The sequence below is a fragment of the Ambystoma mexicanum genome, chromosome 6q (assembly GCF_040938575.1).
Source record: "Ambystoma mexicanum isolate Mex_15411 chromosome 6q, UKY_AmexF1_1, whole genome shotgun sequence".
Taxonomy (NCBI): Eukaryota; Metazoa; Chordata; class Amphibia; order Caudata; family Ambystomatidae; genus Ambystoma; species Ambystoma mexicanum.
Genome location: NC_090937.1, coordinates 202,503,021 through 202,521,821, shown reverse-complemented (window position 1 = coordinate 202,521,821; position 18,801 = coordinate 202,503,021).

Sequence of the window (18,801 nt, the reverse complement as noted above, 5' to 3'; positions counted from 1 at the left end):
AAGATTATGAGAACATGGGCTTGGAGCCATAGTAATAGAAGGTACAAAATATTTATAGAATACCACCTTCTAACCTACCAAACAGTAGGTCAGATAAAATATTGCTGGTCTGTATATTCAATCACCAATTCAAAAATGTGAACAATGTTCACGATACACACCTATCACTATGGGTGGTGAAACAGAAAACGCACTCAATAGAAAAAAACCGATATAAAAATCCAAAGTGTAAAAATATTCAGGAAAAGCGAGCAATTTAAAACTCGTATTATATAATGAGACCCCTATTATATTTTTGGCGTTATGGAATCAGTATTAAGAAGATAAAATAAGGAGTGGCTATCCACCACTATTATAGAGCAGATATGACACTAGTCTCATAACAGCAATGGGTACAATTGTCAAATACCACAAATCCACCTGGTTTTGGAACGCCCGACAGCTTAAGGAGCAGGCCTTAGTCCGACTCTCCCCCCCACCAGGTGGTTGTATTGCGGTGTATTTGCGATCTTGGTCACTTACGCCAAGTCCAGACCACCAAAAATACGATTTATCTACTCCCAGCTTTCTTATCGTTTATACTTGTGTCCACAGCGCTCCAAGCAGCCGCAAAACAGTCGGCGCCCTTTACACCTATCGGGCTTAACGCCGCTCGGGCGGCTGTCTCCTCGTTATCAGGGGATCCGGAGTCACATGATCGTGACGTGTGTGCACCCCAGCCCCGCCTCCTCCAGGAAACAACGGGCTATGGCACCAGCAAGAGCGTTTCCCAGCTTCCAGTGCTGGCAATTATAAACAAAGCCTCCATTAGGGTAAGTGCATTCGATTTATAGGCAGCAAAGTTCGGGATGTTTGGGATGTTCTCTCTTTGCGAATAGAAGCAAACTCAATGCTGCTTCTATTAGGCCTTCTGATAGACTCTCTAGACATTTTCAATCACTGATTTCCTTCAAGATGCCTCCCGTAGGCAACCGGGATGCCACGCCTCCTTCCTATACTATTAATCATAGCCCCAACTCTGTTTCCTTCTGTATACAAAGGGAAGGTTCTCAGCCAATGGGTACATTCGACGGTTGTACTAACATTGCAAATCTAACCAGTGAGGACAGACCTTTGTATGTAGGAGACCCTGTTTACTTTGTTTGTGACAATGAAGCTTATCCTTGGTTACCCAGAGATTAGCAGGGAACGTGTTACTTGGGTATCTTGTTACCAGGGGTATATGTGGCTACCACCTCTGAAGTCTATAGAGCTCGTCCAAGGTGGGATGAGAATGGTGATACTCCTTCACAAGTCATGGGTGATGTAGCAAAATCCTTTGTGCCATTTCGGGGACAGATAATGAATTCCGGGGATATCAGAAGACTAGCAAGGGTACCGGAAAAAAACATCAATAGAACCACTGATATTCTGTGCAACATGACGCTGGAGCAAAAGGCAAATAGATTAGTGGCCCTCCAAAATAGGATGGTGTTAGACGTCATCCTAGCTGAGCGTGGTGGGGTATGTAAATTGGTGGGCTCTGCGTGCTGTGTTTTTGGACCTGACTCCTCCCCTACCATATTTAAGGCAATACAAAATCTACATACCTTGAGTACTGAAGTACATGTCCCCAAGGAGAACTGGAATCTTAGTGCTTGGTTCTGGGGCTTGTTACGATCATGGTGTTGGAAGCTCTTTGCAGTCCTAATGATAGTTCTTAGTGTTCTATTGTCTTGTTGTTGTTGTGTACAATGTCTCCCTACCATATGTTCAATGTTAGAAGGATGTTGTGCACAAACAATAGGTACACTAGGACCAAAGGGACATACGCCCAAGGAAACTGCTAATGTTTTAGTAATGAAGGATATTACCATCAAGGAACTTATGGCGATTGATATTTCTGAAGAATGTGATTCAGGATGTACGGACATTGAGGCATAGGGTTTTGAATAAAGCAAATGTTTGAGTAATGCTCTTGGCTTAGGCCAAAAGGAGGGTTTGCTAAACTGTATTCGTAAATTACCACATTGATATGAATAATGGCCTATACCCATTCGCGTTGCACGGAAAACCGTGTTTGAAATGCTCCGATTTCTAATCGACTTCGCCGCCATTTGAAGAATCATCCGCAATTTTGATGTTAACTCTTGTTTTGTGTCCTAAAATGGTGGACTGTGTTTTCAACTACAGCCGAGCGAACCAACTTTGAGTTGTGTCAACATTTAGGTTGACCGAGAGCAGACTGTTTGTTCTATGCAAAGAAACCTTGTGACTCGTATGAACTGCAATCCAAGTGTTGTCTGCACTCACAAGCCTCATCCTCAATGGAACAATGTAGTGCAAACTCAAACCATGTGCTTTGGTTGTAATATATTGTGTTCTTTCTTGAAACTAGGTTTACTATGAGCCGGAGACCCAATGCTACCATTGTAGCTTGATGGACAAGCAAACTTGTTAAATCTGTTAAATAATATTATCATATTTGGCATATGAACTGGGAACAAACCCTACCATGTCAATTATTAGTTTGGAGAGGGGCTGAACAATGATTGGAAACATGTATAAAAGAACCTGTGTTAAGATGTCCAGCACTCTCACCCTTAACTGTGTCTGCTGGTACACACTGCGAGGTGTTGGGAGCCAGATAGGTATCTGTTTTGCTTTCAATTCTGTACAGAAATAAAGATACTTGTATCTTTCGACCAGTGATTGGCGTATTTCATTTTGTGGTACTAAGCCTCGATATTTCTTTGGGCTTTCAGACTGAGGCTGGCTTGTGATGCTCAGGCACACTTTCAAGGAAAGCATTTTATGGCGTCGCAAAATGTGCATCCATTTTAAAGTTTCTTTATTCATGTTGCCAGCGCAACCATTATCAGAATTAAGTGAAGTGCTCACTTTGAAAGGGGCTGTGCCGCCATTTTAAAGTTTGTTTATTCGTGGTTGCCAGGACAACCAGTGTCAATGGAGCAAAGCAAAGTGCTCACATTGAAGGCCTCGGCTTACCCAGAGCATGGACAGTGATATAGTAAATGACACTTCAGTCACATTCTGATCATCTTTCACAGATAACTTTGCTTAAGTATTTGTATAATTCAAGTGTTGCCCTTTATAAAGGGGTATGCTACAAGGACATCTGATGCAAGTTGTTTGTTATTAAGCAGTTTGTGGTCTGTTGTTTGTGTACTACATCATAGTGCCAACCAGTTCATTTTCAATAGCAAATGTTCCTGGCCCTGTATTTTTTCTTTCATCATCAGGTGAACCCAAAGTATGTTCACCAAAAAACATGCTAGCTGTCTTTGGAACCAGTTATTCAAATTTTAGGAAGGAGGCACTCCATTATCACTGTTTAGGGTCTGCAGGTCAAGACATTTTAAAAAAGGTACCAGAACCAACTGGTTTGGGAGATGTGGGACTATATGAGAAAACAATTGGCAAGCTTGATAAACATTATTAAGTTCAGGAGAACATTATATTGGCACACTATCACTTTGCCAAAAGAGAACAGAAGGTGGAAGAATCCATTGAGGAGTAGTTCATCACAGCTTTGAGCAGTGAAGTGCCAATTTACACACTATCAGGAAGAACATCTCAGGGATCAAGCAATGATCAAGTGCTCAAATGACAAGATACGGAAATAGATGTGGAAAGAACGCAATCCTACATTAGCGACGGCCATTGAAATAGCAAAATGAATTGAGCACAGTGAGAGCTGCATTAAGGTACTTCACAGTAATGAGAACTCAGAGACCCCTAAGACAGTTCCAGAAGAAGGAGCAATAAACAAAACTACTAAGGCATCTCAGAAACTGGTGCCGACCATGGGCAGAAAGAATGACAAGAAAGGAAGAAAAATATAAAATGATGTCATGTCTCGAACCAATAGGAACACAGGACGAACATGGGGATCCTCTAGGGAATCGAATTTTACACAGAGCAGGAAATACTACAGGTGTGGCAGCAGTAACCATCTGCCCGATGATAAAGACTGTGTGGCAATCCTCGTAGTATGTCGGGTGTGTGGACGCAAGGGTCTTGTGGCCCGCTGTTGCAAGAACTTCAAATTCTTTGGTCAGATAAGAGAAGTTTATGAAGATGAATACAAAGGTGTGGAAAAAGTGGTTATCAACTCCTTTCAAGCTGTGTCAGGGAGAGTAAGAAGGAACAAGCCTTATGCCATGATTTCCACAAATGGAGTGGGATATCCATGCCGGGGACAATGGGGTGGATTATACCCTTGTGGGCATACAAGTATGCAGAAACAAATTTGCATGCTGAAATCTTCATGAACATAAATCAAAGCAAATGCATACAGGGACATAGCAATATATATTGTTGGTCAATTCAATTCCACGCTTGAATTTAAAGGGAGGAGAGCCATGAGTGTAATATATGTAGCCAGCAAAGGTGGAGAGTTGTTGTCCTGGGACGATCAGGCAGAATTGGCTATTCATCCAGAACAAGTATTTGCTGTTCAAGGTATGGGAGGTTACGATAATAATACTTTGGATATTGCAAACTGGCATCTAAGAGTATTTTATAAGAGACTCGAATGCCTCAAAGGTTTTGTGCATCACATTAAACTAAAAAAAGGAGCAACATGCACTTCATCAAAACTTTGAATGGTGCTGTTGGCCTTATGCAAGGAAGTGGAAGAGGACATTCTCAGGATGGAGAAGGAAGGCATTGTAGAAAATACTTAATCTTCTGAATGGATTAGTCCCATAGTTGTGGTGAGAAAACCAAATGGGGCGGTGAGAATTTGCATAGACCTTAGAAATCTGAATAACAATGTGGTGGCAGAAAAATGTCCTTTACCCAGGATTGATGATCTTTTAACAGGTGTAGCTGGGGCTCAGGCATTCTCTATTTTGGACCTCAGAGCAGCTTACCACCAAATTGAGCTTCACAAAGACTCAATGGACTTGATGGCATTCATTATGCCTATTGGGCTGTTCAGATGCCGTAGGATGCCATTTGGTTTGGTATCTGCTCCAAGTGTATTTCAGAATGTCATGTATCACTTGCTGAGCAGCGAGAAAGGAGTGTCATGCTTTCAGGATGTTGTTTTGGTTTGTGGTGTGAATGTGGAAGAGCATGATGGTAGTTTTCAAAGGGCGTTGGAGATTTTGAATGAGGCTGCCTGAAGATTGCCAGGGGGAAGTGTACTTTCCGGGCAAGCAAAGTGAAGTATATGGGCCATGGGATTTCTTGAGAAGGGGTGAGACAGAAACATGACACAGTGGAAGCAATCAGGGGCATGACGTGTCCAAATAATGAGAATGATGTATATTCTTTTCGGGGTCTTGTAGAATTTTGTAGTAAATGTATTGAAAATCTTTCGGACAAGACAAGAAACATGAGGAAACTCACCAAGAAGGGTACCATTTTTCGATGGGATGATATATGTTTGAAAGAATTTGAAAATGTCAAGCAATGCATTGTCAATGCCCTTGTGTTATCAGGGTTTGTGGATGAACCGAATACAATAGTTTATGCGGATGCCAGTGTCACAGGTCTGGGGGCTGTGTTAATGCGAGAACGGCATGGAGATTTATTGACCATTGTGTTTGCTTCCAGGACATTAAAGGAGGTGGAGGTGAGATACTCAGTGGTGGAAAAAGAAGCTTTGACATGTATGTGGGCAGTTAACAAGTTCAAAGCATATGTGTGCAGGCGTGAATTCACCATTAGGACATATCACAAACCTTTGAGCAATATTTTTTCCGAAGGTGGTTTAGAACGTGTATCTAGGAGGATTATGAAGTGGGTCAGAAGTTTGCAGGTCCTGCAGTATCATATGGAGTATGTTCAGGATAAGAGCAATCTGGTTGCTGATGCTCTATACAGGTCTGCGGTAAGAGAACAGAAGCGTGGTGTGTCTCAAATGGAAGATGTAGAAAATGCTGCCTAGATCTTTCTGGTGCAAGAGAGTATCAAAAGAGTTGAATGGGATGCAACATGTTCTATGGGTGAGGCTTACTAATCAGAGAATATGTGCTGCTACAAAACAAAGCAACAAAACTTCTGGAGAAAGTGAAACACAACTTGCTGTTAGGAGAATTTGTGCTGCTGAACAACAAATTAATTGAACTGCTGAAGAACTTCAAGCAAGACTTACTGATGTGAGGATTCGTGCTGCCAAAAAATGAAGCAATGAAACTGCTGAAGAAACTGAAGTGAGATTTATCAATCAGAGATTTAAAAATCTGAGAATGGACATCCCGGGCAAAGGGTAGTAATATATAAAATGTAAATGTTGACCAGCTTATTATATGCAAAGCTTGGCAGCAAGTATAGTGAACATCTGGGCTATCTTGATAAGATTGGAAACTTGGACTTGCAGGGTAAACAGACCCCTGCGACTCATTCATGAACTCACTGAATTATCACACTGGGTTCGATAATGTGACCTTCAAGTTATACGCAGACTCCTGTAGCAATCAAATAACCTACTGAGCACCCTCGCTGGTATTTTAATGTTCATGGCATCATAAACACAGATCTCTGTAATTAATGTACTGCTGCACTACACTATTTTAATGGGATTTCAACACGTGAGCTGCAAATTACACTGATCCTCTGTAGCAGGCTCATTAAACCACTTGTTCTGAGGTAAGGTATGGAATGGTAGGTAAAGTGTTCTTGTAGAGCAACCTTCTGCCCAACATGCCGAGGGACTAATAGCAATAGAACCTTAGGAGGGGTGGCATTACCGGTTGGTTAATGCCCGCCATCTCGGGTTTTACTGCTTTATTAATTTCATATGTACTCCCTCAACTATGTCCTATTTTCATTTTCTACCTCTCCCTCAACTAAATCCTATTTAAGTGTCTATCTCTCCCTGAACACAGTCTCACTCTCTTTCAGCTAAAATGTATTCCCTTCACCATTGTAGCAACCTCTTCCCTCTACTTCCGCCTACACGACTTAGACCAAAAGGGAACCCTGCATAACATAATTAGGATGCTTTAGCCACAACCAGTCGAAACTCTTTCACTGATCCCTGATAAAGTTTGGGTGCCCTCGTTTCGACCTAAAAGGCCAATATTGAGGCGTTTTGGAATCTGATTCAATAAGTTCACCCAGGCTTAATGTTCTCCACATAAGCTATGATCAAATTCCACAAGTACGTACATCTGAGATTCAGCAGTAGCTGGATGATCCATCATATCATCATAGCAGGTTTGGCATCCTCACAAAACAGTAAATGTTAAAGGACGTTGTGATCCATTTTCCAATGCCTCGAAACATTAATGTACCAATTCAGGAGATTGATAAGGGTAGAGCAATCCACACATTCTCATTTGACACCTTCCAACAAATGTTAATTTCCAACTTAAATAAGGTCTGTAAAAATATCACCCATGTTTCCCAGAAAAATGGGAGTAATAGATCTCGGTACGAGGTAACTGCTGCCATAAATCACATGGTCTAATATGTGTTTAGTTCTGGAATTACAGTATATATCGATCACTGTAAACACACACTGCTTTGTCTAACCACACAGTTCGAGCCAGAGTTCCTACACCTAAGATGTAAGCGCCACCTGACAATTTAGGGTATTGGTGCATACACTTTGGTAATCGTAAACGTTTATCCATTCTGCATAAACTGAGCAAAATCCCAGGGTCCCATGCAGTCAAAGAGGCCCTGCCAGTTCTTAACTTAGGTACTCAGTATTTGAACTGTGTTTAACATTTCTGAGCAGATATCAACACCAAGACTCCCAACCCTAGACGCCAAAAGATTCCAATAGTTTAGGTGGGTCTCTTGGGGACAATCTTGAATGTAAATATTGCTAAACACAATTCACAGCTTTCTGCCAGAAAACTGGCAATTTCTTTTCCAAACAATGATCTACATTTTTGGTAAAGACAAGATACATGAAGAAGTATAGCCCCTCAGCAGAGTAAGTGCCTATCGGAGCAGGAAAAAAAATGAAAAGAATATGTCTACCATTGTGCAAAAATGTCTCTTCTCCTTAACGACCCCCAATTGAACCTGCACGCCCCACTACAGAGCCCCAGCCCACCAGCACCTACTTGGACCTCTGTCACAGAAGAGCACTTGCTGTGAGGAAGGTAAGTCTGGGCTGGATTCTACCATACGTTTTCTCTATACTGTCAGAGAGAACCTAAATTTGCATTAAACTAGAATTTGAGAAAAAAGTGATCATCCTCACAAATGTTGTAGATAGGAAAACGTACAGCAAACCAAAGTCTAACACATTATACAGTAGCCACTTACATGTTTTTTAGGCAAACTCTTCTTCTTTGGTCTTTGAAAGATTTATTTTGCCATTATGCCATTATAATGTCACACAGTCAAAAACACTTCACTGGCAGATTTTGTTAAGATATCAAGCAAGCATTTCAGCAAATATCACTTTTCAGCAGCACTTTTGAGTCTCTCCACAGAGAACATGTAATAAGAGTAAACACTAGAATTGTGCCTAGGAACAAGAGGAAAACCCTCAGAAGCCCTCTTGAAGAGCTAGATCACAATTATTGATTTTGGACACTCCCTTTTATTATTCTTAAATCAATGCACATGATGACCTCCTTTGTACATCAGATAGAAGGTTCCATCTAGATCTTCAGCTTGTCTGTTTTTCAGAGATTTGTTGGTTAAATAAAAGTGTTTAAAGTTAGTAGCAAATTATCCCTTGACTCGTGTCGCCACAGCTGTGCATGCATATTTCTGCTGGTGTTCGGTACTTAAATATTCCAATTGCATATAAAGCTGTTTTATTCACTTATTGTCTTTAGCCATTTTTCTTTCATTCCACTAATGAACGATTCTGTAGCACCAACCTGTTCTTCATGATTGACTGAAATCTTTGCAAGCTCTGCAGCCATTTCTCACTTTGCAAAGTGGCACTGTGAAGGTCAGCAAATAGCGTTTCTATAGTTTGATGCCTTCTTTCCATGTGGGTAGGCAAAGCAGCCAATAATATACTTAGCTGAGCTTCCTCGTATAGTGGTTCAGTTTGACGTATTCTTCAGTTTTCCCTCCAACGTTGCAGTAGTGTGTGCTATGACAATTAGGATCAATGATGCACGGTCTCTCAGGTTGTCAATCTCCATGAAAGTAATGCAATAAGAACATCACTGTGTTTGTATTTGTATTTGTATTTCTTTTATTTATAGAGCGCACTAGGCCCAAGGGCATCCGGGCACGTCACTTAGTTACAACATGATAAGGCAAACAAAGCATTACAATTTACAAATTATGTTACAGATATATACAAAGGCAACTACAAAATGAACATAGCGGCCGTAGCCTATATACAAGAGGTGAGGCAGGTGGCTAGTGCATAGAAGGAGGTTGGCCAGGAGAAGGGGGGTCTTGGGCGGACAGCCAAGCTTTGGCCAGGTGTTTGAATCTGTGGAAGGATGGCTCCGCTCTTAGCACATTGGGGAGCAAGTTCCAAAGTTTAGGCGCCATTACTGGGAAGCTAGCTCCGCCTGATCTTTGAAGGTTGAAGCGTGGTATGGAAAGGCAGTTAGTCTGTCCCGTTCTGTGGGGTCTATTAGAGTTGTGGAAGGCAAATCTATTGGCTAGGTAGCAAGGTGCTTGGTTAGAAAGGCATTTGTGGGTGAGGGCAAGTGTTTTCAGTGAAATTCGTTGTGGGACTGAGAGCCAGCGTATGTTACGTCTGGTGTCTGAAATGTGTTGGTTCCTGGGGATGTTGAGTGCTGCTCTGATGGCATTGTTTTGGATGATTTGTAACTTATTTAGGTTACAGCGGTTAGTACCCAAGTAGAGGGCATTACAATAATCAATTTTTGACAGCACGAGAGTCCTGGCAAGTGTGACACAGTTAGCTGGAGAGAGGAAGGGGCGACTGGCTATGATAAGCTTGCAGGTATAAGCAGCTGCGGATGAGACTGCATTGGTTTGTCTAACCAAGGATAGAGTATAGTCGATGTAGATCCCTAGTGTTTTAGTGTCCTTGGAGGTCATGATAGTATTACCATCGATGGTGAAGGATTTGAATGCAGGGTCAAGTTTGGTTAGTTTTTGGGGTGAGCCGAGAATAAGGAGCTCTGTATTTTCGTCATTCAGACAGAGTCCATGCTGCGCCATCCAAGTTTGGATAACCTGGTAGATGGTATTCACAGAGAGAGAGTCGGATGAGTGGTAGCCTCAGATCGGGATAAGTATCTGGGTGTCATCAGCATAATTGGTGTATGTGACACCCAGATAATCCAAGATATAAAATAGGGGTTTTGTGAACACGTTGTGCAACGTGGGAGAGACATAAGATCCTTGTGGCACCCCGCAGGTGACAGGTGAGGGCGAAGCAGCTGCTAACGGAGAAAAGACATGCATCGATCTGTTGTCCAGGAATGAGCTAATCCAGGCTGTGGCTTTGTCGGAAAAACGTGCAGCTGATTTGAGGTGTCGACACAGTATTTGGTGATTGACGAGATCAAAGGCCGCAGAGAGGTCGAGAAGGAGTAGTAGTGCGAGTTTGCCCTTGTCTCTTAGGTCTTCGATCTGAGTTTTAGGATCGATGAGGGCAGTTTCGGTGCCGTGACGTGGTCGAAACCCAGATTGCCTTAGTCCCAGGAGTTTATTGGATTCAAGGATGTCTTGAATCTGTAAGTAGGCGGCTCGGTCAAGTATTTTTAGTAAAAAAGTCACCGTGGTGATGGGCCTGTCTTTGGTAGGTATGTTGGCGTCCAATGTTGTTTTTTTTAGGAGCGTGATAACCCAAGCATACTTCAAGTTGTTAGGTACGATCCCAGTGCTGAAGGAGGAGTTAATGAGTGAGGTAATGAAAGGAGCTAGCTCATGGGCTGCTTCCTTGATGATTGGCGCACGGCAGAGGTCCCCTTGGTAATTGGATGGTTTAAGGCTACTAATAATATTTTCCACTTCAGTGATAGATAGAGGAGAGAAGCTGAAAGGAGTCAATCAATCATGGATAGAGTTGTTTATAGTCGGGAGAGAGTTAGGTTGCAAGTTAGATTGTAGACTAGTTTGTTTATTATTAATTTTGACTTGGAGGGAGACAATCTTGCCAAGGAGAGCCTTTTGGATATTAGTGCACCAGGTGCTATCTTTTATGAAGGTGTCAGGTGCAGTGACAGGGGTTTCAAGTTCTTTTAAGATTCTGAAAAGTTCTTTAGTATTGGTTTTGGCTTGCTCAATGTTCGTATGGGGAGGCAGTAAGAGCGACAAGGAACACAAAATGTTCATGTGCCGAAGCAAACTTATTATGCTCTGGGCTGTGAGGGCCCCTGGATGGCAAATCGGGAGATTCTTTCAAAGATCAAACCTTCTGTAGCTCTATTAGCACTAGCTCTTTTACAAGTCTACCATAGCATTCAATAGCAAGATGGCTGCCTCTTGAAATGGTGGTCATTGCTCTGCTGAGGTTCTCCTTGTTATGCAACAGCACAGTATTGTGTCCTCACCTAGGGCCCTGACTCTCCCAACATAGCTTCCCATTGTTGTTACCTGTTTGCTTCCCACCCTTTCCTGGCTGTTCTGGATAATTTTGAATCACTTGAAACAGTGCTATGTTCTGGTGTTACTGCAGCAGTCATACACAGTGCTTTGGGAGAAAGCTATAGTAGAGCTTCCCAGGAGGAGCAGCATAGGAAATTGACATTTTTAGATTATCTCCTTGGACTGTAGTGAAGGTGTTTTTCTCAACTGTGGATGTCCCTATATGCAGAAGTAACACATTCCACTTTTCCTGCTGCCGACTTTGCCCACAGCATAGGTCACACTGTTTACTCTGCCTCTGCCGTAAGACACTTTATTTTAAGGATTGGTTTGATAAGACACTCTGGCTCTGTGGTCATGAGGGTGGGGTGAGTGGAACCCTGCAGATATGATGTCTTGGCAAGCAGCAGCATTCAGGGGTTCAAGAGAAAGTACATCTGTGTAACATTGTTTTGTAAGTGAGATCTCAGAGCAAATTAAGTAACCATATCTGAAAACAGCAGCATTTTAAAAGCTTGTTAACCACTAATCCATCTACATTTCTGCACACATTCTACACATAACTGAGTTGAGCGGAACAATCCAATGGACAAAGCTGTGCGCAGGGACAGTAGAATTGGACTTCTATTTTCTTCAGCAGACTTTGAAAGTTCCTCCTGATTTGGTTATAATTTGCTGTTTTGGAAACTGCTTTTGGCTCACCAGATTACTCAGAAAAAGAAGACTGAAAACAGTCAATCCTCACTTCTTGAGAAGGAAGAATAGGACTTCATGATGGAAAGGCCTTGGACATCTCGCCCTGACAGCCACCATCTCTCCTACTGAATCTCCTTGCCTGTAAACTCTGCAAGAATGTTGAGATGCTGTCAGTAGAGGGCAGGCGCATAGGACTGGAACTCTGGAAATAGCTGTGGTGGCAGATTAAAGTGAATCAGAACTGAGAGATCAGAATGCCCTGCACTGTTGCTGTAAAGCTGTAAAGGGAAGTGTCTCTTGTTTTTTTGCAAATCAGGCAGCCTCATGTCTCTTAGATCCTTGATCTGCTCATCGCCAGTCCAGCTACCTCCTGCTATGCTCCTGGCACCCGCTATATATTGTAGTTTGGAATTTGCAGAGGTCAGAGTGTCCTCTGAAGATCATGGTCAATTTATGGACACTTTGGATCAGTAACTGAAGCCACACTTACACAAATCTACATCTCAGCCAGTTTACTTTACACCACTTTTATTACTCAATGGATGAGAATTAGGAGAATGGGGCTACCTCTCTTCAGGGGATCTGCCCGAATCAAGAGGTTGTTTGGCAGATACAAATAGCTCTCATAGAATTCAATCCTCAGGTCAGCCGTGTATCTCAAGAGAGTGTTTGCTATTCCTACTACAGTTATCAGTATCTGAGCTACACGTGCCACCTCAAGCATCCACATTAGGGGCCTGATTCACAGAGCATTTTCCGATGGGATTGTGCATTAAAATTCTTCTCTGACTCAGGCCCAAGAGGTCACACAAGGCATCCTCAGAACACACAATGATGATGGAGCGATACAGTGCTTTGAGGCAGTTGGACCCAGCAGCGTTTAGAGCTTAACAAATTATAAACAAAGGGCCCGATTCATGGAACTTTGCTCTGCCAACAAACACCCTGATTCACAGAGCGGTATAAAGTGTATTTCTGCAGAGCAAAGTGACTTTGCACTGGTGCAAAAGTGGTGCAAAGTCACTTTGCACTGTAAAAATACATGCTTCAGCATGCTAAACGTTCCTTGAATCGGACCCAATATGTTTAGATCGAAAATGAACAATAAATATCCATTTGATGCATGTTGTTGGGTGTCCTGACCCACGTTTGAGCTATCATGCTGCAACATTTGGTGTTGTGGGCTTAGAAAATCCAAGATGGCCAAAAAGCCCACCTGTGCACCAGAATCCAGGAGAACCACGCAATTTGTGCGTACACCAAAATGGCTGCCTAACTTGCCACCCACCAGTGCGAGCATGATGGGCCAGGGTGCCATGAGTGGAATGGGTGCCAAAGGTAAAACAGCAGCGCCTGTTAGCTCAAAAACGCTTTAAAATTACCTTTGGTTTCTCTGAATGCCACCTCAAAGTGCCTATTTTCAAACATTGCAACACATCCAAAAATCTCACTGAACACCAGCGGACATCTGGCAGAATGAAGTATGTGTGCATACAAAATCTGGGAAGATGAAGAGCTCAAAACAATGTTCATAATAAAACTGGCTGAGCTATGCATGTCAGCAGCCTAACTGAAACTGGATTAAAACCACCAAAATCGAAATGTTGAAATTAACTGAGTGACCTACTTTTGAGTGTCACATAGATTGTAACTGCTAAAATGCCATAGTTTTGAACTTAGAATCAGCATTCTAGCTGCATATGTAAACATTGTATTGGCTTAAACTGGGAAACAAAAAGTGACATTTTAGCTGAATCCTGGCTTAAGGAAACTGGAATTCTGCCAGACAGCTACCCCCGACAGGAGTGGGGGCTTGCCCAACAAATGCATTCCCAGGCCTGGCTGCATTCTGTTGCCCCTGCCAAAAGGAGGTCACACACTCTCTGATTGAATTACCAGGGGACTGCAAGAAACTAAACAAAGGGCCCAGGCAGAGGGTTTATTGGGGGGGTCGTAAATGGCTTCCTTTTGAACAAAGCCCTTCCTTGACTCAGGCAGATGTTATATTGGGGGCATCGTAAAAGTGGCTTCCTCTTGGCAGAAACGGGGAGGGGCAGCCCCCTCTGAGGACAGGCTGAGCTTAAAGAAAGTGGATAGACTGGTTTCTCCACCATGTGACCTGGGAAGACACACCCCTGTTGGCCAGAATATGATTTTAAGAAAGATGTATAACTCATGGTGCGGACTTGTCAAAATTATCTAAATGATACCATAATTCTTGTGATTTTTCTGCCCACATTTTAAGAGGTTTTAGGAACCGGTGGTATGATCTGGGGGTTTACGAGCAGAAAAGAGGTTGTTACTCTAAATGTATGCAGGTTAAAAATCTGACACTTCCTTATCTAAATGCCCACATGCCTTGCACACGATTGTATAAATTTGGAGAAAAATCCGATATGGGGAAAGCTACTAAAAAGTGCAAAATGTTGCCATTACTGAATGCAAGCCCCCAGGAAGAGCAGAGTTTGAACAGAGTATACCTGATGTGATATGTGATGGGTGCATGTAATTTTAAACAACTGTGTATCTGTGCAATATGTATTTGGGTCAAATATAGATTTGTGTGGAATTTGACAGGGGAGTGTCCTTTCTGCAGGCCATAAAACAGCATCACCATGACTCACATTTCCTTTCCCCTATCAAGGAAGGGAGAAAAGCTTGACCAATGATCAGTTGAGAGAGGGGCTGGCTTAGTGATGCTGCGCACACACCCACTTTCAAAAGACATAAAAAGAGCCACTGGAAGCTAGAGAGGACATTCAAATCCAGTTGCTGCGGACCGTTTTGCCGGACCACACAACATCCAGAAGATACCAGTTCCAGACTAACTCCAGCTACATACTCCAGAACCTAGAACTTATACTTTAGAACCTAAATCAGAGGCCTAAAACCACAAGCTGAGTTCTCTGCAGCAGGCCTCAAATCATTGCAAGCTACTCACAGCCAGGCGAGCTGCTTGAATCCCTTGCCAAGAACTTTTGCCAGGACCAGTGTAGAGATCCAGGAGCCGTGCAGAGACCGCTGTATCCAGACAGACCAGACCAGTGCCAGACCAGACCATGCAGAACCACAGACCCAGAGACCAGATCGCTGTGAAGTGCCGCTAGCCTGATTGATCAGATCCGTGACGAGGTCCAGTCCTTCCAAAATATATTGTGAGTACTTAGGTCAGATTGTGACAGAAATAAGCTCTTATTTTAAAATAATCTAGTCCAAACTATTTTAATCTAACCAGAACTGCCTCCTAGAAGTTGTCACTTGTCATTTTGTAAAGCTGCACCACTGTCACTTGTCAATTCTGAAGCTGCAAGCTGTCACCTGTCATTTTGAGTTTACTTTAAATCCGAAAAACAACCTTTACAAAATCGTTCATATCTCTGGAACCGTTTGGTTTAACTTTCCTCTGAAAGCTTAGAATCTAAGCTTTCCAACCAGCTTAGAACCGACTTCCTACTCCTTATACTTTTTCCGCAAACACGATTCACGCACTCGCGAATTTTACTGTGATTTGCGATTTGGTTAAAAATCCAGCCACGTGTAACCATCAGCAGTCATTTCTTTCCTTGCTAAAAATTTGTTGGCCTCTTAATCACCATCTCTGAATCATTGCTAAAGTGAGCCTGAACTCATCCCAACTATCTCTCACTCACCCTGAACTTCCTAAAGGGAATTAAAACCATTTTCGGCATATTTTTCACTTCCTTGCCATCACATTCAAAGCACTTGGGCCGGTGTTTTAAAACTCATACCTGATTTCTCTAAGTTGCTGTGGGGGGGGAATTGAACTGAATTATATTTGATTGCATTTCTAAGAACTGTGTGCTCTCCTCTTCATCTCCTTATATTGCATAAAGGGGGGGTGAATTGTCAAAGAAAAGTGATTGCTTGTTTGGTTGAAGTCATATCAAGTTATTTCTGTACTGCATTTATTCCACCTTGCATTTCCTTGAACCGTATAAAGCATTCTCTACCCCTTTATTCTTCTGTGCCTATTCACAAGTGTGCTAGCTCATCCTCTATACTACTCCTGCGTAACCAAATCAGTTTACTAGTAGAACATTATTCATTGTTGATTACTGCTCATATTCTTAAGTGTGATATTAAATATTAATTTATTATAAGAGTGTGATAGATATACCGTTATATTTCTCAAATAAACCTTTTAAACTTGCAAAACAGAACTACTTCTTGGCTCAGTGGAGTCAGGGGGATTCTAAGAGAGGGGTGTTATATAGGGGTAGTCATCCAGAACTCATGAACTGGACATAAAGATATATCAATAAGGGTTTCCATTCAGTATCCCAGACTAGGCATTGACTTAGCTGTAGTGTTGAATTGAATCTTCTTACAATGTGTGCCGTTTCAATGTTTATCACTGTTTCCATAATACTATCCCCTCCTTTCACCTTCCTCTTTCTTCCCTCATCCCCTCACCTTCTAACCTTTCTCTTCCTGCTCCGTTTCCTCTTATGTTTCCTCCCCTCCTCTTGCATCTTCATTCTATTCCTCTTCCCGTCTCCCTCTTCCTTCCCCTTCCTCACCCCCTCCTTTCTCGTTTATCTTCATAGGGAAATTGTTCTACTTACTGTTTTACTGGTTTGATTCATGTTTTGTATTTTGCTTCTACTGTTTCATCTTCAATGCATTCTTGTTGTTATAATGTAAAGCGCTTTGGCATAAAGTGCTATATAAACATAATAAAATACAAATAAAATACAAATACATAAATATTCACCTCCAAGGTATTGTCAAATGTATGGGCAATACAATGTCATCCTTGATTTACATAAGATGATACACATATGGTAGGTAAAAAGAAAATGACATATGCATTGTACTTGTCTATGCAGCTCAAATCTGAAACAATTAGAAAACCCGTTTTACAGGGTAATTCATAGAATTTCGCACATAAGTGGCGCACGCGGCTGGCGCACAGTGTCCCTGTGCGATACACTGCGCCAGCCGCGTGCAATAAAATCCATTTCATCGCACAGCGTATTCATGGATTCTAGCCCCCAAAACCAGCCGTGGCGCAGAGTGGCGCAGCGACCCTGCAGCAGCGCCAGTTACGCCCCCAAGAACGCCCTTGCGCAAGGAAAATCCATCAAAATCCCCAAATCATCGCAAATGTCTGCGCTAACCCTGGACCAGTTTACAGGTCTGCCAAACAGCAAATGCCAAGCGGGGTCCGTGTATTACTGGGCTGCACGGGAAGTTTCACACGCGATTGGCCCTGTGCGAGCGGGGTACGTGTATAACTGGGGAGCGCGGGAAGTTTCACACGCAATTTCAACAGGGTACGTGTATTACTGGGGTGCGCGGGAAGTTTCACACGCGATTTCAGCAGGGTACGTGTATTACTGTGGTGCGCGGGAAGTTTTACACGTGATTGGGCCTGTGCGAGCGGGGTACGTGTATTACTGGGGTGCGCGGGAAGTTTCACACGCGATTGGCCCTTGTGCGAGTGGGGTACGTGTATTACTGGGGTGCGTGGGAAGTTTCACACGCGATTGGCCCTGTGCGAGCGGGGCACATGTATTACTGGGGTGCGCGGGAAGTTTCACACGCGATTGGCCCTTGTGTGAGCGGGGTACGTGTATTACTGGGGTGCGCAGGAAGTTTCACACGCGATTGACCCTGTGCGAGCGGGGCACTTGTACTACTGGGGTGCGTGGGAAGTCTCACACGAGATTGGCCCTGTGCGAGCGGGGTACGTGTATTACTGGGGTGCGCGGGAAGTTTCACACGAGAATTCAGCAGGGTACGTGTCTTTCAGGGGTGCGCGGGAAGTTCCACGCACGATTGTCCTGGGAACGTGTGTTCCAGGGGTGCGCGGGAAGTCTCACACGCAAATTCAGCAGGGTACGTGTATTTCAGGCGTGCGCGGGGAGTACTACACGTGATTTGGCCATTTGGGTCCTTCCAGGTGTCCACTCTACACCCTCCATGGTCCCTGCAGGCAGCCAACACCACAGGGGACTACCCTGCACCCCTGCTCATGTCCCACAGGCAGCCCATCCACCATGGGCATGCCCCCCAGCCAAGCCACATGTCACCTTGCACTACTGATCAACAATGCATGTCTACCAGCACCCCCACCCCCCAGCACTGTTGGGCACCTGCCAGCAGGCCCCCACTCATGTCCAACTCATGTCCCCCGGCACCCCCACCCCCCAGTAGTCAGGGGCACCATCCACCAGGCCCCACTCATGTCCAACTCATGTCCCCCTGCACCCCCACCCCCCAGCATTCAAGGGCACCCTCCACCAGGCCCCCACTCATGTCTCCAGCACCCCCACCCCCCAGCATCCAGGGGCACCCTCCACCAGGCCCCCAGCATGTCTCCCTGCACCCCCACCCCCCAGCATCCAGGGGCACCCCCCACCAGGCCCCCACTCATGTCTCCAGCACCCCCACCCCCCAGCATCCAGGGGCACCCTCCACCAGGCCCCCACTCATGTCTCCCTGCACCCCCACCCCCCAGCATCCAGGGGCACCCGCCCACCAGGCCTCCACTCATGTCTCCCGCACCCCCACCCCCCAGCATCCAGGGGCACCCTCCACCAGGCCCCCACTCATGTCTCCCACCCCCCAGCAGTCAGGGGCAACCTCCACCAGGCCCCCACTCATGTCCAACTCATGTCTCCCAGCACCCCC